Source organism: Durio zibethinus, chromosome 16 (assembly GCF_047325235.1).
Source record: "Durio zibethinus cultivar Kanyao isolate XHJ-2024 chromosome 16, ASM4732523v1, whole genome shotgun sequence".
NCBI lineage: Eukaryota > Viridiplantae > Streptophyta > Magnoliopsida > Malvales > Malvaceae > Durio > Durio zibethinus.
The window spans coordinates 9,683,636-9,707,757 of NC_143177.1; the positions used below are offsets into that span (position 1 = coordinate 9,683,636).

Sequence of the window (24,122 nt, forward strand, 5' to 3'; positions counted from 1 at the left end):
TTTGATAGGTGTCGCTTTTACTTAGTAAAGGTTCTTTAATTGCTCCAACCTCAATACGATCAGCTTATTTATATATCCATTTTCCAAGGATTGGCTCTCAATCGATATGGATGTTGACCGCTGTCTTATATGCAAACTTATTATATACCATAAGAACTTGCATAGCTAACCGGCCATATGATTTCTAGCTGGGAGTGCATAAAATCAGTACCTGCAGGCTGAAAAATGAAAGAAAAAAGAAAATGAGAAAAACTAAAAATTTAAAGAGCCGACATAATATTCTTTGGTGATCACCTTCCATTTGATAAAACTAACAGCTGTTTTGCCGCCTTGTTATAATATAAGTAGTAAACATGCCTCCATTCAGTTTCTTAAATGCTTCTTGATTAATGCTTATTGCTGTTAAGAATTTTGTCTCAAATAGGAATATTGACTCAAAGCAGTTCCCGAAGGCAAGTTTGTTCCAAGGGTTTGAACTGTGCATAGGGATTCTCTCTAATTTTAATTAATCCCCGAAGTTTGAAATTTATTAGATTCTTGAAATATATCCAAATTCAACTTGCAAATAGCAGAACATATATTGGAGACTGTAGCCAGATATTTGACAGCCATGAATTTAGTACTGAATATGATTTAAGAAGTTCACTAGCTGGGTCTGATTACACATACTTTTTTTCATACACTAGATGAACTATATTCATTGTCATCCATGTGAGTTGATCGTGCGAGCAAAGATGTTGCTTGCGAGTTTTCAGGTGATCTTGGAGGAGAAAACAGGAAAGGTGTTGGTGGAATTGACAGATTCAATTCTTCCTTGTAACATCTCTTTGCCTTCGTAATTGATGGTCGATCCGATAGATTACTTTGAATGCACCCAAACTCACTATGATCATCTTTCTCGTTAGTTCTTCATTTTCAATTGTCATTTCTTTAAGTTTCAAATTTGCTTCTTTCAGTCGCTTGTAAATCCATAAAGAAAAATTCGCTTTACTAGTAGGATTATGAATATTTTCTTTTTCTCCAACCATTTCAAGGACTATCATCTCATAGCTATAAACATCGGATACGAGAGATTACTCTGAAACTTTGGCAAAATACCTCCAGAGCAATATATCCAATAGTTCCTCTAGCATTTATGGTAGAAATAGTACTATCCTTCCACTCAAATAATTTTGCAAGATCGAAACCGAATTTTTGTGGCAAAATCTCTCATCTAGGGGGTATTGTGTGGCTTTATGTCAAAGTGTAAAATCCTAGTGTTACAACCTTGATGTAAGTATTCTAATCCTCTAGCAATGCCGATTGCGATGTCATACAATGTTTTCACCCCTAGTTGACGGGATTTATCCGGAGATGTTCAATGGCAAATGAATTTATTCAATGGCAAATGAATTTATCCAACCAGCCATTGGGCATGAATTCGCAGATTAGATCTCTTATTGAGATCTCATAGCTGAAACCGACGAATGCCACTATATTGGCTTGGGAGGTTCTGCTAATGCTAGCTACTTCATTAACAATTTCCTTTCCACTTACCTTGGATTCACTGCGGACTTTTACTGCAACCAATCGGCCATCAGGTAATTTACCTTTATAAAGAAAACTCCAACGCAGATTATTAATGTATTTCTTGTTCTGTTGGCAATCATACCAGAAAGGGAATCATTTTCACTCCATAGAAACCCAAAGCCATTAACAAGGGTCACACGCAGAGTTGCTGAACTTGGGTTGTTTTCCAAAACCTGGAAAATTGAAGTAAATGCTGGAAGAATAACACTGCTACGACATGATCTCAACGTATCCTTTGCTGCAGTTGAGAGGTTGTAAAAGGCAGATGTGGCCACGAAGTAGCCCATGATGTCAGTTCCATTCTTGGTGCAATTGAACTGATGATTTGAAAGTCCTATCAACTGATTTGCATTCGTTGGACAATCATAATAAAGTGTTATGTTCTTGGTACTCGGAGCTGTGTGGAAAGGGCTAAGATTCGAAAAGGTGTTGACGAGGTGCCGGGGACAAAACACATTATAAGAACTATCCATTGGAGCAACATTGAAAGATCGAAGGGACAAATTGAATACAAGAACTAGGTAATTTTGTGAACTAACTGTAATCGTGGGATTACCACCCTCACAGCATAACTCACATCCCTGTTCGCCACAATACTCTGGCCTACCCCGTTGCCGAAGAGGATAACCGAGCTTTTGGATGATTCCACAATGAAATAGTTTGTTGTATTCTAGGGATTTTCTTATCGTCGCTGCTGAACAAACACACCAAACTTGTATAGACAAAAAGATTGTGAGTAGCCTAGCAAGGGGAAGGATCCTGAAACCTTGAGACATATTTGCAGCAAATTAAAGGCAAAAATAAATATAAAAGTTTGAAATAATTTTTGAAATATTAATTAATTAGTATTAATTTATTTTGAATAAACTTGTTTGAATTGAAACAATTATTTTATGATTAAACAAAATGTCAGAATGATTTAAAGTATATAATTATTCTAATAGTTTTAACCATTTGAAATGATTCGATAAATAAATTTATTTTTTAAATATCTTACTTATTAGATTTTAAAATATTATGAAATTAGTATTATTTTAATCGAAATAAACTTGTATGAATAAAATAATTATTTTATGACAAAAGAAAAAGTTATAATGATTTGAAATAAATAATCATTCATATAATCTTAAATATTTGAATAGGTTTGGTAATTACATTTATTTTTTAATTTTGTTTGGTTATCAAGTATTAGAACATTATTAAATTTGCATTGTTTTATTTCAAATAATAGAGTATAGATAGAACTAATTATTTGATGACAAAATAAAAAGTTATAATAATTTGAAATAGATAATTATTCAAATAGTCAAAACTATTTGAATTGGTTTGTCAAGTAGATTTACTTTTTAAATCTCTTATTGATTAATTTTTCAAATATTAATAAATTAATATTATTTTATTTCGAATAAACTTATATTAACAAAAATAATTATTTTATGATAAAACAAAAAATAATAATGATTATGCAAATAGTTATAATTATTTGAACCGGTTTTGTAAATAGAATTATTTTCTTAATCTCTTACTTATAAAATTTTCAAATATTAATAAATTAATTTTATTCTAATCCGAATAAGCTTGTATAAGTTGAAATAATTGTTTTATGACAAAACAAAAAGTTATAAATATTTGAAATAAATAATTATTCATATAGTCTTAATTGTTTGAACTAGTTCGGTAAACGAATTTATTTTTTAAATCTCATAATTATTAATTTTCAGAATATTACTAAATTATTATTATTTTATTTTGAATAAACTTATATGAATAGAAATAATTATTTTATGATAGAACAAAGGTTATAACAATTTGAAATAGATAATTGTTCAAATAGTTATAACTATTTGAACTGGTTCAGCAAATAATTTTTTTTTAAATCTCTTATTAATTCTTAAAATATTAATAAAGTAGTATTATTTTATTTTGAAAAAGCTTGTATGCTAAAAAATAATTGTTTTATGACAAAACAAAAGGTAATAACAATTTAAAATAGATAGTTGTTTAAATGGTTATGATTATTTGAACTGATTGGATAAATTAATTTATTTTTTAAATCTTTTGCTTATTAATTTTGAAAATATTAATAAAGTAGTATTATTTTATTTTTGATAAGCTTTTATAAAATAAAACAATTATTTTATGACAAAACAAATGGTCATAAGGATTTTAAATCAATAATTGATGAAATAGTTATAACTATTTGAACTTGTTCTGTAAACAGATTTATTTTCTCAAATCTCATGTTTATTAATTTTTTGAATGTCAATAAATTAGTATTATTTTATTCCAAATAACTTTGTACGAACTGAAATAATTATTATATGACTAAATAAAAAGTTAAAATGATTTAAAATAGATAATTACTCTAATAATCTTAACTATTTAAACTGGTTCGACAAACCATTTATTTTCTAAATCTCTTATTAATTTTTAGAATATTATTCAATTAGTATTATTTTTATCCAAATAAGCTTGATGATAAAAAACAATTGTTTTATGAGAAAAGAAAGATCATAACTATTTGATATTGATATTTGTTCAAATAGTCATAACTATTTGAAGTGGTTTGAAAAAACAACTTTAGTTTTTAAATCTCTTGCTTATTAATTTTTGAAATAAAGTAGAATTATTTTATTTCATATAAGTTTTTATGAATTGAAACAATTATTTCATGACAAAACAAAAGGTCATAACACTTTAAATAAATAATTGTTCAAATAGTCAAATCTATTTTAACTTATTTAGTAAACAAATTTATTTTTTTAAAATATCTTGCTCATTAATTTTTTGAATGTTAATAAATTAGTACTATTTTACTTTGAATAAGCTTGTATGAACTGAAATAATTATTTTATGACAAAACAAAAGGTTAAAACGATTTGAAATAGATAATTATTCTAATAGTCTTAACTATTTAAACTGGTTCGATAAACACATTTAGTTTTTAAATCTCTTACCTACTAATTTTTGGAATATTATTAAATTAGTATTATTTTAATATGAATAAACTTGTATAAAAAGAAACAATTATTTGATGACAAAACAAAGATCATAAAGATTTGAGATAGATAATTGTTCAAATAGTCATAACTATTTGAACTGTTTTGATAAATAAATTTCATTTTTAAATCTCTTATTAATTATCAAAATATTAATAGATCAATATTATTTTATTTTAAATAATTTTGCATGAAATAATTATTTTACAATAAAATAAAATGTCATTACGATTTGAAATCGATAATAGTTCAAATGGACATGACTATTTGAACTTATTCGGTAAACAAATTTATTTTTTAAATCCCAAACTTATTAATTTTAGAATATTAATAAATTAGTATTATTTTATTTTGAATAAAATTGTATGAATAGAAATAATTATTTTATGACAAAACAAAAGATTATAACGATTTAAAATATATAATTATTGAAATAGTGATAAGTATTTGAACTTACTCGGTAAATAGATATATTTTTCAAATCTTTTACTTATTAATTTTTGAAATTTTAATAAATTAATATTATTTTATTTCAAAAAAGCTTTTGTGAGTAGAAACAATTGGTTTATGACAAAACAAAAGGTCATAACGATTTGTAATAGATAATTCTTTAAATAATCATAACTATTTGAACTGTTTTTGTAAATATATTTCGTTATTAAATCTCTTATTAATTATCAAAATATTAATAGAACAATATTATTTTATTCTAAATAATTTTGCATAAATAAAAACAATTGTTTTACGATGAAACGAAATGTTATTACGATTTGAAATAGATAATAATTCAAATAGACATGACTATTTGAACTTGTTCGGTAAACAGATTTATTTTTTAAATCTCAAACTTATTAATTTTTAGAATACTAATAAATTACTATTATTTTATTTTGAATAAAATTGTATGAATAGAAATAATTATTTTATGACAAAACAAATAGTCATAACAATTTGAAATAAATAATTGCTCAAATAGTCATAACTTTTTGAACTTACTCGTTAAATAAATTTATTTTTTAAATCTTTTACTTATTAATTTTTGAAAATTTAATAAATTAGTATTATTTTATTTCAAAAAAGCTTTTATGAATAGAAACAATTGGTTTATGACAAAACAAATTGTCATAATGTTTTGAAATAGATAATTATTAAGATAGTCATAACTATCTAAACTTTTTTTGTTAAACATACTCTTTTTTTTAATTCTCTTACTCATTATTTTTTGAAATATTAATAAATTAATATTATATTACTTCAAATAAGCTTATATAAACTGAAACAAATATTCTATTATAAAAGAAAATATCATAATGATTTGAAATAGATAATTATTCAAATAGTCATGATTATTTAAACTTGTTCAGTAATTATATTTATTTTTTAAATATTTTATTTATTAATTGTAAAAGTATTTATAAATTAATTTTATTTTAATATGAATAAACTTATATGAATATAAATAATTATTTTATGACAAAACAAAAAGTCATAACAAGTTGAAATAAATAATTGCTTAAATGGTCATAACGATTTGAACTTATTTCGTAAACAGATTTATTTTTAAATATTTTACTTATTAATTGTCTGAATATTAATAATTTTATATTATTTTATTTGAAATAAGCTTGGATGAATAGAAAAAAAAAATTTATGACAAAACAAAAGGTAATAGCTATTTCAAATAGATAATTATTCAAACAGTCATAATTAAATTTGTTCAGTAAACAGATTTATTTTTTAAATCTCTTTATTATTAATTTTTGGATTATTAATAAATTAGTATTATTTTATTTTAAATAAGCTTATATGAATTGAAACAATTCTTTTATGACAAAACAAAAGGTCATAACAATTTAAAATAGATAATTATTCAAATAGCCATGATTATTTAATTTAGTTTGGTAAACATATTTATTTATTTTTAATTTTTTACTTATTAATTGTCAAAATATTAATAAATTAGTATTATTTTAATCTGAATAAGCTTGTATGAACAGAAACTATTGTCTTATAACAAAATAAAAAGTCATAATGATTTGAAATAAATAATTACTTAAATATTTATAACTATTTGAATTGGTTCGATAAATAGATATATTTTTTAAATCTCTTATTAATTTTTAAAATATTAATAGATTAGTATTACTTTATTCTCAACAAACTTCTATGAACAAAAACATTTGTTTTATGACAAAACAAAATGTCATAATGATTTGAAATATAGTCATAATTTTTTAAACTGTTTAGGTAAACAAAATCATTTTCTAAATCTCTTATTTATTAATTTTTGAAATATTAATAAATTCATTTTATTTTATTCCAAAAAAGCTAGTATAAATTCAAAAAAAAAACCTATTTTATGAAGAAACAAAGGGTCATAATAATTTAAAATAGATAATTGTTCATATAGTTTTAAATATTTGAAATGGTTCGATAAATAAATTTATTTTTTAATTCTCTTAGTTATTAATTTTTGAAATACTATTAGATTAGTGTTATTTTATTTCGAATAAACTTGTATGAACAAAAAAATTATTTTATGACAAAACAAAAGGTTATAAGATTTGAAGGTTACAATTGTTCAAATAGTCATAACTATTTGAACTAGTTTGGTAAAAAGATTTATTTTTTAAATCTCGTATAGACTTCTGAAAGATTAATAAATTAGTATTATTTTATTCTGGATAAGCTTGAATTTTCAAATAGAATTCTTATATGATGAAACAAAAGGGAATAACAATTTAAAATAGATAATTATTGACATGGCCATAATTATTTGAACTAATTCGATAAACAGATTCACTTTTTAAATCATTTACTTATTAAATTTTGGAATATTAATAAATTAATTTTATTTTGTTTTGAATAAACTTGCGTGATCTGAAACGATCATTTTATGACAAGACAAAAGGTCATAATGATTTGAAATAGATAATTATTCATATAGTCTTAACTGTTTGAACTATTTTAGCAAACAAATTTATTTTTCAAATCTCTTAGTTATTAATTTTTGGAATATTATTAAATTAGTATTATTTTATTTCAAATAAGCTTATACAAACTAAAACAATTATTTTATAATAAAACTTAATGTTATAATGATTTAAAATAGATAATTGTTCAAATAGAAACTGGTTCGATAAACAGATTTATTTTTTAAATCACCTACTTATAAATATTTGAAATATTAATAAATTAGTATTATTTTATTCCAAATAGGCATTATGATAAAAACTATTGTTTTATGACAAAACAAAATTTCATAACGATTTAAAATAGATAATTACTCAAATGGCCATAATTATTTGAGCTGACTTAATAAACTAACTTATTTTTTAAATCTCTAACTTATCAATTTTTGAAATATTTATAAAGTAATATTATTTTATTTTGGATCAGCTTTTATGAACTACAACAATTATTTTATGATAAAATAGAAGGTCATATTTATTTTAAATGGATAATTGTTCAAATAGTCATAACTATTTGCACTGTTTAATAAACATATTTATTTTTTAAAATTTCTTATGTATTAATTTTTTGAATGTTAATAAATTAGTATTATTTTATTTCAAATAAGCATGTCTGAATTGAAAAATTATTTTATGACTAAATAAAAGGTCAGAATGGTTTGAAATAGATAATTGTTCTAATAGTCTTAACTATTTAAACTGATTCAGCAAACACATTTATATTTTAAATTTTTTACTTATTAATTTAGCAATATTTTACCCTAAATAAGCTTATATGAACAAAAACAATTATTTTATGACAAAACAAAGATCATAACGATTTGAACTGGTTCCATAAATGGATTTAGTTTTTAAATCTTTTAGTAATTTTTCAAATATTAAAATTTATTATTATTTTATTTTGAATAATTTTGTATAAGTATACACAATTGTTTTATAACAAAATAAAATGTCATAACAATTTAAAATAAATGATAGTTTAAATGGACATGACTATTTGAACTTGTTCGGTAGACAAATTTATTTTTTAAATTTTTAACTTATTAATTTTTAAAATATAAATAAATTAGTATTATTTTATGAATAGAAACAAATGTTTTATGACAAAACAAAAGATTATAACAGTTTGAAATAAATAATTATTCAAATAGTCATAACTATTTAAATTCACTTAGTAAACAGATTTATTTTTTAAATCTTTTACTTATTAATTTTTGAAAATTTAATAAATTAGTATTGTTTTATTTCAAATAAGCTTTTATGAACAGAAATAATTGATTTATGACAAAACAAAAGGTCATGATGATTTAAAATAGACAATTCTTCAAATAGTCATAACTATTTAAACGTATTAAGAAAACATATTTACTTTTTAGATTTTTACTTATTAATATTTGAAATATTAATAAATTAGCATACTTTTATTTGAAATAGATAATTATTCAAATAATCATGACTCCTTGAACTTGTTCGAAAAATATATTTATTTTTTAACTTTTTTACTTATTAATTGTTGAAATATTAATAAATTAATATTATTTTATTATGAATAACCTTGTATGAACAAAAACAATTGTTTTATGACAAAACAAAAAGTCATAACAATTTGAAATAAATAATTGTTCAAATAGTCATAAAGATTTGAACTTGTTCAGTGAACAAATTTATTTTTTAAATCTTTTACTTATTAATTGTCTTAATATTAATAAATTTGTCTTATTTTTTTTCAAAATAAGCTTGTAAGAATAGAATAAATCATTTTATGGCAAAACAAAAGGTTATAGCAATTTCAAATAGATAATTATTGAAATAGTCATAATTATTTAAACTTGTTTGGTAAACATATTCATTTTTTAAATCTCATAATTATTAATTTTTAGAATATTATTAACTTAGTATTATTTTATTTTGAATAAGTTTCTATGAACTGAAATAATTTTTTATGCTAAAACAAAAGGTCCCAATGATTTCGACTAAATATTTATTCAAATAGTCATGACTATTTGCTCTAGTTCAGTAAATATATATATATATATATTTTTTTTTTGGTTATTTATTATCAAAATATTAATAAATTAGTATTGTTTTAATCCGAATAAGTTTGTATGAATAGAAACTATTGTTTTATAACAAAATAAAAAGTTATAACAATTTAAAAAAAATAATTGCTGAAATAGTTATTACTATTTGAATTGGATTGATAAACAAATTTATTTTTTAAATCTCTTATTAATTTTTGAAATATTAATATATGATTAATTTTTTCCTAACAAACTTATATGAATAAAAATATTTGTTTTATGACAAAACAAAAAGTCATAATGATTTGAAATAGATAATTGCTCAAATAGTCATAATTATTTAAGCTGGTTAGGAAAATAAATTTATTTTTTAAATTCCTTACATATTAATTTTTGAAATACTAATAAATTCATTTTATTTAATTTTGAATAAGCTAGTATGAATTAAAAAATTATTTTATGACACAACAAAAATGATTTGAAATAGATAATTGTTCATATAGTCTTAACTATTAGAATTAGTTTGAGAAACAAATTTATTTTTTAAATATCTTTGTTATTAATTTTTGAAATACTATTATATTAGTATTATTTTATTTCAAATAAGTTTTTTTGAATAAAAATAATTATTTTAAAATAGAACACAAGGTTATAATGATTTGAAGTATACAATTATTCAAATAGTCATAATATTCAAACTAGTTCGGTAAGCAGATTTATTTTTTAAATCTCTTACTTATTAATTTTTGAAAGATTAATAAATTAGTATTATTTTATTTCGAATAAACTTGTATGATAAAAAAGAATTGTTATATGACAAACAAAAGGTAATAACGATTTGAAATAGATAATTGTTGAAATGGCCATAATTATTTGAACTGATTTGGTAAACGGATTCACTTTTTAAATCACTTACTTATTAATTTTTAGAATATTAATAATTAGTATTATTTTATGACAAAAAAAAAAGCCATAACGATTTAAAATAGATAATTGTTCAAATAGTCTTAACTGTTTAAACTGTTTGATGAATAGATTTATTTTTTAAATCTCTTGGTTATTAATTTTTGAAATATTATTAAATTAGTATCATTTTATTCTAAATAAGTTTATATGAATTGAAACAATTATTTTATAACAAAATAAAAGGTTATAATGATTTGAAATAGATAATTGTTCAAATAGGAACTATTTTGGTAAACAGATTTATTTTTTAAATCTGCTACATATTAATTTTTGAAATATTAATAAATTAGTATTATTTTATTCTAAATAGGCTTGTATGATGAAAAACAATTGTTTTATGATAAAACAAAAGTTCGTAATGGTTTGAAATAGATAATTAAATGGCCATAATTATTTGAACTGATTTGATAAATTGACTTATTTTTTAAATCTTTAACTTATCAATTTTTGAAATATTAATAAAGTAATATTATTTTATTTCGGATAAACTTTTATGAACTGAAACAATTGTTTTATGAGAAAACAAAGGTCATTTTTATTTTAAATAGATAATTGTTTAAATAGTCATAACTATTTAAACTTTTTCAGTAAACAAATTTATTTTTTAAATTTCTTGTGTATTAATTTTCTAAATGTTAATAAATTAGTATTATTTTATTTCAAATAAGCATGTATGAACTAAAAAAATATTTTATGACTAAACAAAATGTCATAATGATTTGAAATATATAACTATCCTAATAGTTTTAACTATTTTGGTTAAGCAAGCACATCTATTTTTTAAATCTCTTACTTATTAATTTTTAGAATATTATTAATTTAGCAATACTTTACTCCAAATAAGCTTATATGAATAGAAACAATTGTTTTATGACAAGATAAAGATCATAACGATTTGATCTATCAATAAACAAATTTAGTTTTTAAATCTTTTATTAATTTTTGAACTATTAAAAAATTAGTATTATTTTATTCTGAATTATTTTGTATAAATAGAAATAATTATTTTACGACAAAACAAAGTGTCATAACAATTTGGAATAGATGATAGTTCAAATAGACATGACTATTTGACCTTGTTTCATAAATAGATATATTTTTTAAGTCTCCAACTTATTAATTTTTATAATATTAATAAATTAGTATTATTTTATTTCAAATAAAATTGTATGAATAGAAATAATTATTTTGAGACAAAACAAAATATCATAACAATTTGAAATAAATGATTATTCAAATAGTCATAACTATTTAAATTTGCTCAGTAAATAAATTTATTTTTTAAATCTTTTACTTATTAATTTTTGAAATATTAATAAATTTTTATTATTTTATTCAAAATAAGCTTGCATTAACAGAACCAGTAAAGCAAAAGGTCATAATATTTGTTTCTTATGAAATAATTACAAGAGAAGAGTTATTTTCGTTATTATGATATTAGGGTATAATAGTCAATTTTGCCACATGAAAATTCAATATCATCCAATAGAACAGGCATTTTGGTAATTTCTTAACATGTTATTTAGTACATAATTTAAGACAAAGGGTATTTTCATAATTATGGTATGAAGGCATGATAGTCAATATGGCAACATGTTAACTTCTTATCATGTAATGAAAAAGGTTATTTTGGTAATTTAATAAGTGATTATTTAGTAAATAATTATAAGAGAAGTAGTATTTTCGTAATTATGGCATGATGGCATAGTAGTCTATTTGGCGACATATCAATTTCTTATCATATATTGGAAAGGGTGTTTTGATAATTTTATAAAGGATTATTTTGTAAATAATTATATGAGATAAGGTTTTTCATAATTATGGTACGAGAGCATAATAAACCATTTGGCCACACATAAACTTCTTATAATATAATGGAAAAGGGTATTTTGGTCATTTAGTAAGAGATAATTTAGTAATAATTATTAGAGAAGGGGTATTTTGTAATTATGGTTCGAGGGAATAATAGTCTATTTGGCCACATGTCAATTTCTTATCATATAAAAGAAAAGGGCATTTTGATAATTTCATATGGGATTAATTAGTAAATAATTATAAGGGAATGGGCATTTTCATAATTATGATATGTGGGCGTAATTGTAACTTTGACCACATGTCAATTTCTTAGTTAGAAATAATTATAAGAGAAGGGGTATTTTTATAATTATGATATAAAGATGTAAAAGTCCATTCGGCTACATGTCAATTTCTTATCATATAACAGAAAGGGCATTTTGGAAACTTCATAAGGGATTTTTTAGTAAATAATTATTAGATAAGGGTATTTTCGTAACCATGGTATAAGAAAATAATAGTACATTTGACCACATGTCAATTGATTATCATAAAATGGCAAGGGTATTTCGATAATTTTATAAGAGATTATTTAGTACATAATTATAAGATGGTATTTTCATAATTATGATATGTGAGAATAATTGTCCATTTGGCCACATGTTAATATCTTATCATTTATTGGATAAGGTATTTTGGTAATTTCATAGAAGATTATTTAGTAAATGATTATAAGAGAATTGGTATTTTCATAATTATACTATGAAGGTATAATAGTCAATTTGGCATCATGTCAATTTCTTATCAGATAATGGAAAAGGAAATTTTGGTAATTTAATAGTGGATTACTTAGTAAGTAATTATAAATGAAGCCATGTTGTCATAAATATGATATGAGGGCGTAATAGTTGATTTGGCTTCATGTCAATTTCTTATCATATAATGTAAACAACATTTTAGTAATTTCTTGAAAGATTACTTAGTAAATAATTATGAAAGAAGGGTTATTTTCATAATTATGGTATGATGGCATAATAATCAATTTGATCACGTGTCAATTACTTATGATATAATAGATAAGGCATTTTTTTACTTTCATAGGGGATTATTTAGTAAATAATTATAAGAGAAGGGGTATGTTCATAATTGTGATATGAGGACATAATTGTCAATTTGATCACATGTCAATTTCCTATCATATAATGAAAAAGGAAATTTAGTAATTTCTTAGGGGATTATTTAGTAACTAATTATATGAGAAAATGTATTTTCTTAATTATTCCATGAAGGCATAAGAGTCTATTTGGCTACATGTCAATTTTTTATCATATAAAGGAAATGGTATTTTGGTAATTTTGTATGAGAATATTTAGTAAATAATTATAAGAGAAGGGTATTTTTGTAATTATGTTATGAAAACGTAATTGTCAATTTCACCACATGTCGATTTCATATCATATAATAAAAATATCATTTTCATAATTTGCTAGACGATTATTTAGTAACTAATTATAAGAGAAGGGGTATTTTGTAATTATGGCATGATGGTATAATAATCTGTTTGGCTACATGTCAATTTCTTATCATATAATGAAAAAGGGCATTTCGATAATTTTATAAGGGATTTTTGGTAAATATTTAGTAAATAATTATTAGAGAAAGGTATTTTCATTATTACGTATGAAAAATAATAGTCCATTTGGTCACTTGTCAATTTCTTATCATATAATGAAAAAGGTATTTTGTTAATTTCATAAGGGATTATTTAGTAAATAATTATAAGCGAAGGGTATTTTCATAATTATAGTATAGGGACATAATAGTCAATTTGGCCACATGTGAATTTTATATCATACAATGAAAAGGGCATTTTGGTCATTTCATTAGGGATTATTTACTAAATAATTATAAAAGAAAAGGTATTTTTATAATTATGATTTGAAGGCATAATAGTCAATTTGGCCACATTAAAATTTCTTATTGTACAATGTAAAGGGCCTTTTAGTATTTTCGTAAGGGATTATTTACTAAATAATTGTAATAGAAGGGGTACTTTCATAATTATAATATGAAGGTATAATAGTCTATTTGGCCACATATGAATTTCTTATCATATAATGAAAAAGGTATTTTAGTAATCTTTTGGGGGATTATCTAGTAAATAATTATAAGATAAAGGTTATTTTTGTAATTATGATATGAGGGCATAATAGTCAATTTCACCACATGTAAATTTCATATCATAGAATGGAAAGGGCATTTTGGAAATTCCTTAAAGGATTATTTACTAAATAACTATAAGAGCAAGTGCATTTTCATAATTATGGTATGAAGGCATAATAGTCAATATGGCCACAATTTAACTTCTTATTAGGTAATAGAAAAGGTATTTTGATAATTTCATATGAGATTGTTTAGTAAATAATTATAAGAGAAGTGGTATGTTTATAATTATTGTGTGAGGGCATAATAGTCCATTTGCCTACATGTCAATTTCTTACCATATTTTGGAAAAGGTATTTTGGTAATTTTATAAGGGATTATTTAGCAAATAATTACAAGAGAATGGTTATTTTTGTAATTATGATATTAGGGTAGAATAGCACATTTTGACACATGTCACTTTCTCATAAAAAATGGGATGGGCAATTTTGTAATCTGGTAAAGGATTCTTTTAATATATATCATATAATGGAAACTGTATTTTTAGAATTTCTTATGAGATTATTTAGTAAATAATTATAAGAGAATAGTTATTTTCGTAATTATTGTATAAGGGCATAAAAGTCCATTTGGCAACATGCAAACTTCTTATAATATATTGGAAAGGGTATTTTGGTAATTTGATAAAAGATTATTTAGTAACAATTATAAGAGAAAAGGTATTTTGTAATTATGGTATGAAGAAATAATAATTCAATTGGCCACATGTTAATTTTTTAACATATAATGGAAATGGTATTTTGGTAATTTCATAGGAGATTAATTACTAGATAACTATAAGGGAAAGGTATTTTCATAATTATCATATAAGGGCGTAATAGTCAATTTGGTCACATATCAAAATTTTGCCATTTGATGGAAAAGGCATTTTAGTAATTTCTTAAGGGATTGTTTAGTAAATAATTATATAAGAAAGGTTATTTTCATAATTATGGTATTATAGCATAGTAGTCCATTTGACCACATGTGAATTTCTTATCATATAATGGAAAGGGTATTTTCTTAATTTCACAGGGGATTATTTAGTAAATAAATATAAAAGAAAGGGTATTTTCATAATTATTGTATGGTAGCGTAATTGTCAATTTGATCACATGTCAATTTCCTAACATATAATGGAAAAGGCATTTTCGTAATTTGCTAAGGAATTATTTAGTAACTAATTATAAGAGAAAGGTAACATAATGGTCCATTTGGGTGCATGTAAATTTCTTATCATAAAACGAAAAAGGCATTTTGGTAATTTCGTAAGAGCTCTTTGGGTAAATATTTAGTAAATAATTATAGGAGAAGGGTATTTTCATATTTACATTTTAAGGGCATAATAGTCCATTTGGTCACATGTTAATTCCTTATCATATACACAAAGGGTATTTTGGTAATTTCATAGGAGATTATTTAGTAAATAATTATAAGAGAAGGGTATTTTCATAATTAAGGTATAAGGGCATAATATTCCATTTGGTCACATGTCAATTGCTTATCATATAATGGAAATGGTATTTTGGTAGTTTCATAGGGCATTATTTAGTAAATAATTATAAGAAAATGGGTATTTTAGTAATAATGATATGAGCACAAAACTATCAATTTGGTCGCATGTCAATTTTTGCCTATATAATGGAAAAGGCATTTCGATAATTTCTTAAAGGATTATTTAACAAATAATTTCAAAAGAATGAGAATTTTCGTAATTATGATACTATGGCATAATAGTACATTTGGTCACATATCATTTTCTCATAAAAAAAAATGGGATGGGAAATTTTGTTATTTGTTAAATGTTTCTTTAATGTATTGGATAAGGGAAAGGGTATATTGGTAATTTCACAAAGATTATTTTGTAAATAATTATAAGAGAAGGGGTATTTTATAATTATAATGTGAAGGTATAATAGTCAATTTTGCCATAGGTAAATTTCATATCATACAATGGAAATGGCATTTTGGAAATTCCCTAGAAGATTATTTGCTAAATAATTATAAGAGTAGGGGCATTTTTGTAATATGGTATGAAGGCATAATAGTCAACATCGCTACATGTTAACTTCTTATCAAATAATAGAATGGGTATTTTGGTAATTTCATATGGGATCGTTTTGTACATAATTAGAAGAAAAGTGGTATTTTCATAATCATTATGTGAGGGCATAATAGTCCATTTGCCTACATGTCAATTTCTTATCATATATTGGAAAGGCTATTTTGGTAATTTTCTAGGGGATTATTTAGTAAATAATTACAAGATAATAGGTATTTTCATAGTTATGATATTTGGACATAATAGTACATTTGGACACATGTCACTTTCTCATCAAATAATGTGATAGGTAATTTTGTAATTTGGCTAGGGATTTTTTTAATGTATATCATATAATGGAAAGTGTATTTTGGTAATTTCATATGGGATTATTTAGTAAATAATTATAAGAGAAGAGTTATTTTTCTAATTATTGTATGAGGGCATAATAGTCCATTTGGCCACATGTAAACTTCTTATAATATAATGAAAAAGGGTATTTTGGTAATTTAATAAAGGATTATTTGGTAACAATTATAAGAGAAAGGATATTTTGTAATATTGTACGAAGGAATAATAGTTCAATTGGCCACATGTTAATTTTTTATCATATAATGAAAATGGTATTTTGGTAATTTCATAGGGAGTTAATTAGTGAATAATTATAAGGGAAGGGTATTTTCATAATTATCATATGAGGGCATGATAGTAAATTTGGCCACATATTAATTTTTTACCATTTGATGGAAAAGGCATTTTAGTAATTTCTTAGGGGATTGTTTAGTAAATAATTATATGGGAAGGGTTATTTTCATAATTATGGTATCATAGTATAGTAGTCCATTTGACCACACATCAATTTTTGATCGTATAATAGAGAGGGTATTTTTTTAATTTCATAGGAGATTGTTTAGTAAATAACTATAAGAGAAAAGGTATTTTCGTAATTATAGTATGAAAGTGTAATTGTCAATTTGACGACATGTCAATTTGACGACATGTCAATATCCAATCATATAATGGAAAATGTATTTTTGTAATTTGCTAGGGGATTATTTAGTAACTAATTATAAAAGGAGGGGAATTTTCATAATTATGGCATTCGAGCATAATAGTCCATTTAGGTGATTGTTAGTTTCTTATCATACAATGAAAAGGGCATTTTCATAATTTTGTAAGAGATTTTTTAATAAATATTTAGTAAATAATTATAAGAGAAGAGTGTTTTTGTAATTATGGTATGAAAAAATAATAGTCCATTTGGTCACATGTCAATTTCTTATCATATAATGAAAAATGTATTTTGGTAATTTCAATTGGGATTACTTAGTAAATAATTATAAAAGAAGTGTATTTTCGTAATTACTGTATAAGGGCATAATAGTTTATTTGATCACATGTCAATTTCTTATTATATAACTCATAAGGTATTTTGGTAATTTTATAAGGGATTATTTAGTAAATAATTATAAGAGAAGGGCTTTTTCGTAATTAATGTATAAGAGCATAATATTCTATTTGGTCACATGTCAATTTCTTATCATATAATAGAAAAAGGTATTTTGGTAATTTCATAGCGCATTATTTAGTAAATAATTAAAAGAAAATAGGCATTTTAGTAATAATGATATGAATGCAAAATTATCAATTTGGCCGCATGTCAATTTCTGCTTATATAATAAAAAAGACATTTCGATAATTTTGTATAGGATTATTTAGTAAATAATTTTAAAAGAATGGGTATTTTTGTAATTATGATATTAGGGTGTAATAGTACATTTGGTCACATATCACTTTCTCATCAAAAATGGGATAGGCAATTTTGTAATTTTGGTAAGTGATTCTTTAATGTATATCAGATAATGGAAAGGGTATTTTGGTAATTCATAGGGATTATTTGAAAAATAATTATAAAAAAAAGGGCATTTTTGTAATTATGCTATGAGGGCATAATAGTTAATTTTGTTACATGTAAATTTCATACCATATAATGGAAAGGGCATTTAGAAATTCCTTAGGGGATTATTTACTAAATAATTATAAGAGCATGGGCATTTTCTTGATTATGGTATGAAGGCATAACAGTCAATATGGCCACTGTTAACTTTTTATCAAGTAATAAAAAGGGTATTTCGATAATTTCATATGGGATTATTTAGTAAATAATTGTAAAAGAAGAGGTCTTTTCGTAATTATTGTGTGAAGGCATAATAGTCCATTTGCCTAAATGTAAATTTCTTATCATTTATTAGAAAGGGTATTTTGGTAATTTTTTAAGGGATTATTCAGTAAATAATTACAAGAGAATGTGTATTTTCTTAATTATTATATTAGGATAGAATAGTACATTTGGACATATGTCACTTTCTCATCAAATAGTGGGATGGGCAATTTTGTAATTTGGTAAGAGATTTTTTTAATGTATATCATATAATGGAAAGTGTATTTTAGTAATTTCATATGGGATTATTTAGAAAATAATTATAAGAGAAGAGTTATTTTTGTAATTATTGTATGAAGGCATAATAGTCCATTTGGCTACATGTAAACTTATTATAATATAATAGAAAGGGTATTTTTATTTGGTAACAATTATAAGAGAAAGGATATTTTGTAATTATGGTATGAGAGAATAATAGTTCAATTGGTCACATGTTAATTTTTTATCATATAGCGAAAATGGTATTTTGGTAATTTCATAAGGGATTAATTTGTAAATAATTATAAGGAAAATGTATTTTCATAATTATCATATGAGGGCATAATAGTCAATTTGGTCATATATCAATTTTCTGCCATTTGATGGAAAGGGCATTTTAGTAATGTCTTAAAGGATTGTTTAGTAAATAATTTTATGAGAAAGGTTATTTTCATATTTATGGTATCATAGCATAGTAGTCTATTTGACTACATGTCAATTTCTTATCATATAATGGAAAGGGTATTTTCGTTGTTTCATAGGGGATTATTCAGTTAATAACTATAAAAGAAAGGCATTTTTGTAAATATTATATGAAAGTTTAATTGTCAATTTGATCACGTGTCAAATTCCTATCATATAATGGAAAAGACATTTTCATAATTTGCTAAGGGATTATTTAGTAATTAATTATAAGAGAAGGGGAATTTTCATAATTATGGCATTAGAGCATAATAGTCTGTTTGAATGCATGTCAATTCCTAATCATATGATGAAAAAGGCATTTGGGTAATTTTATAAAAGATTTTTAGTAAATTTTAGTAAATAATTATAGGAGAAGGGTATTTTCATAATTATGGTATGAAAAAAGAATAGTCCATTCGGCTACATATCAATTTCTTCTCATATAATGAAAAAGGTATTTTAGTAATTTTATAGGGGATTATTTAGTAAATAATTATAAGAGAAAACTATTTTTGTAATTACAATATAAGGGCATAATAGTCCATTTGGTCATATATCAATTTCTTATCATATAACACAAAGGGTATTTTGGTAATTTCATATGGGATTATTTATTAAATAATTATAAAAGAAGGGTATTTTTGTAATTAAGGTATATGGGCATAATATTCCATTTGGTCACTTGTCAATTTCTTATCATATAATGAAAAAGGTATTTTGGTGATTTCATAAAACAATATTTAGTAAATAATTATAAGAAAATCAGTATTTTAGTAATAATGATATAAGCGTAAAATTGCCAATTTGGCCGCATTTCAATTTCTGCTTGTATAATGGAAAAGGCATTTCGGTAATTTTTTAGGGGATTATTTAGTAAATAATTCCAAAAGAATGGGTATTTTCATAATTATGATATTAGGGTGTAATAGTACATTTGGCCATAAATCACTTTCTCATCAAAAAATGGGAAGGACAATTTTGTAATTTGGTAAGTGATTTTTTAATGTATATCGAATAATGAAAAATGTATTTTGGTAATTTCATATGGATTATTTGGTAAATGATTATAAGAGAAGGGGTATTTTCATAATTATAAAATAAGGGCATAGTAGTCAATTTCACCACAAGTAAATGTCTTATCATATAAGGGAAAGGGTATTAGGGTAATTTGATATGGGATTATTTAGTAAATAAGCAAATGGGTAATTTCGTAATTATGGCATGAGGGATTTATAGTCCATTTGGTATACATGAATTTCTTATCATATAATGGAAATGATATTTTGGTAATTTCACAAGGGATTATTTAGTAAATTATTCTAAAAGAAAAGGTTTTTGCGTTATTATGATATAAGGGCATAAGAGTCAATTTTGCCACTTATGAATTTCATATCATACAATGGAAATGGCATTTTGGTAATTTCTTAAGGGATTATTTAGTAAATAATTATAAGAGAAAGGGTATTTTTGTAATTATGATATGAAGGCATAATACTCAATTTGGCTACATGTAAATTTCTTATCATACAAGGTAAAGGGCATTTTAGTATTTTTGTAGGGGTTTATTTACTAAATAATTTAAAGTGAAGGGGTGTTTTTATAATTATAGTTTGAGGGCATAATAATCCATTTAGCCACATATCAATTTCTTATCATAAAATAGAAAAAGGCATTTTAGTAATCTTTTGGGGGATTATCTAGTAAATAATTATAAAAGAAGGGTTATTTTCATAATTATGATATGAGGGCATACTAATCAATTTCGCCACATGTAAATTTCATATCATACAATGGAAAAGGGCATAATTCCTTAGGTGATTATTTAGAAACTAATTATAAGAGCAAAGGTATTTTCATAATTATAGTATGAGGGCATGATACTCAATATGGCCATATGTTAACTTTTAATAATGTTATGGAAATGGTATTTTGGTAAATTTATATGGGATTTTTTAATAAATAATTATAAGAGAAGTGATATTTTCATAATTATTATATGAAGGCATAATAGTACATTGGCTTACATGTCAATTTCTTATCAAATATTGGAAACGGTATTTTGGTAAATTTTTAGGGGATTATTTAGTAAATAATTGCAAGAGAATGGGTATTTTCATAATTATGATATTAGAACACAATAGTACATTTGGACACATGTCACTTTTTCATCAAATAATGGGATGAGTAATTTTGTAATTTGGTAAGGGATTTTTTTTTAATGTATATCATATAATGGAAAATGTATTTTGGTAATTTTATATAGCATTATTTAGGAAATAGTTATAAGAGAAGGTTATTTTTGTAATTATTGTATGCAAGCATAATAGTCTATTTGGTCATATGTAAACTTCTTATCATATAATGGAAAAGATATTTTGGTAATTTCGGAAAGGATTATTTGGTAACAATTATAAGAGAAAAGGTATTTTGTAATTATGGTATGGGAGAATAATAGTTCAATTGGCTACATATCAATTTTTTATCATATAATGCAAATGGTATTTTAGTAATTTCATAGAGGTTCAATTAGTAAATTATTATAGGGGAAAGGTATTTTCATAAGTATCATATGAGGGCATAGTTGTCAATTTGGCCACATATCAATTTTTTGCCATTTTATGGACAGGGCATTTTAGTAATTTCTTGTGGGATTGTTTAGTAAATAATTATATGTGAAAGGTTATTTTCATAATTATGGTAAAATGGTAGAGTAGTCCATTTGACCACATGTCAATTTCTTATTATATAATGGAAAGGGTATTTTAATTTTATAAAGGTTTATTTAGTAAATAACTATAAGAGGGTAATTTCATAACTATTGTATGAAAGCGTAATTGTCAATTTGACCACATGTCAATTTCCTATCTTATAATGAAAAAGGCATTATTTAAATTGCTAAGAGATTATTTAGTAACTAATTATAAGATAAAGGGAATTTTTGTAATTATGGCATTAGGGCATAAATCCATTTGGGAGCATGTCAATTTTTTGTCATATAACGAAAAAGGCATTTTTGTAATTTCATAAGAGATTTTTAGTAAATAATTATAAGAGAAGGGTATTTTCATAATTATGGTATGAAAAGATAATAGTCCATTTGGCCAAATGTCATCATATAATAAAAAAGGTATTTTGGTAATTTTAGGATGGATTATTTAGTAAATTATTATGAGAGAAAGGTATTTTCATAATTATGGTATAAGGGCATAATAGTTCATTTGGTCACATGTCAATTTCTTATCATATAACGTAAAGGGTATTTTGGTAATTTCATAGGTGATTATTTGGTAAATAATTAGAAGAGAAAGGTATTTTCATAATTAAGCTATAAGGGCATAATAGTCTATTTGGTCACATGTCAATTTTTTATCATATAATGGAAAGGGTATTTTGGTAATTTCATAGAGGATGATTTAGTAAATAATTATAAAAAATGGGTATTTTAATAATAATGATATGAGTGCAAAATTATCAATTTGGCTGCATGTCTTTTCTGCTTGTATAATAGAAAAGGCTTTTCAATAATTTCTTAGGGGATAATTTAGTAAATAATTCCAGAAGAATAGGTATTTTGTATTTTAATAAGTGATTCTTTAATGTATATTGTATAATGGAAAAGGTATTTTACTAATTTCATAGGGATTATTTGGTAAATAATTTAAGAAAAAAGGGTATTTTCGTAATAATGGTATAAGGGCATAATAGTCTATTTTGCCACATGTAAATTTATTATCATATAAAGGTAACACCAGAGTGTCAACACATCTTACAACTTGGGTTAAGATTAAGAATGACTTATCCAAAATTAAGGTGGGCCTATCCTTGGTCTAAATCCACTAAACAAATGTAAAAATAAGGTGGACTAGAATAGAGAGATTGTGTTCGCACTAGCTGGAAAAAAGGAGCATGAAGATAGATGGGACTATGGTTAGATTCATGGATGAACCTAGACACCAAATATTAAGCACATTATCAATGTACAAGGCTATAATTTGTAGCAATAAATGAGAATCTAATTGTGTTCACACTACAAATTATTGTGTTCACATGCAAATCTCATTATTTTAGTTACCATTTTAGCAAGACCAGATTGAAGGCAATCCTATCAATTCAGCAATCCAAAAATCTTTGAACCTCATATGCTTAAAGGGATGTTTCTAGCCTATTTATTTTCTGTTATTCTTTGTAGAAGGCAAAATAGATTTTGTTTTATCCTTAAGCAATCTTTTAGACTATTTTCAAGTTTTGTGTCTCTTAGGTGATTTCTTAGAGTGGTGAACTTTGATAGTTCTGTATCCTTGATTAGAATTCTTAGAGTGGTGTTTCTATATCCCTTAGTGTCTAGTCTTGGTAGTGAACTTCTATCATTTTAATCCAACAATAATATTCTATCATTATTCAAATTCTTGTGAGTTGTCTTCTTTGTTAGTTTTTCTATTTACAATTAATCTTTAACATTTCAACCATCAATTCATGGCATCAAAAGGAAAATGGTATTAAGGTAATTTAATTTGAGATTATTTAGTAATAATTATAAGAGAATGGGTACTTTTGTAATTATGGTATGAGGGAATTATAGTCCATTTGGGTATATGTGAATTTCTTATCAAATATCGAAAATGATATTTTGGTAATTTCATAGGGGATTATTTAGTAAATTATTGTAAGAGAAAG

The 24,122-nt window shown here is 23.6% G+C and overlaps 1 pseudogene; it reads right to left on the reverse strand.

Moving 5' to 3' along the window:
• Positions 1-585: 585 nt before the first annotated feature.
• Positions 586-2,359, reverse strand: LOC111298238 (LEAF RUST 10 DISEASE-RESISTANCE LOCUS RECEPTOR-LIKE PROTEIN KINASE-like 2.5; annotated as a pseudogene).
• Between the last annotated feature and the right edge of the window lie 21,763 nt (positions 2,360-24,122).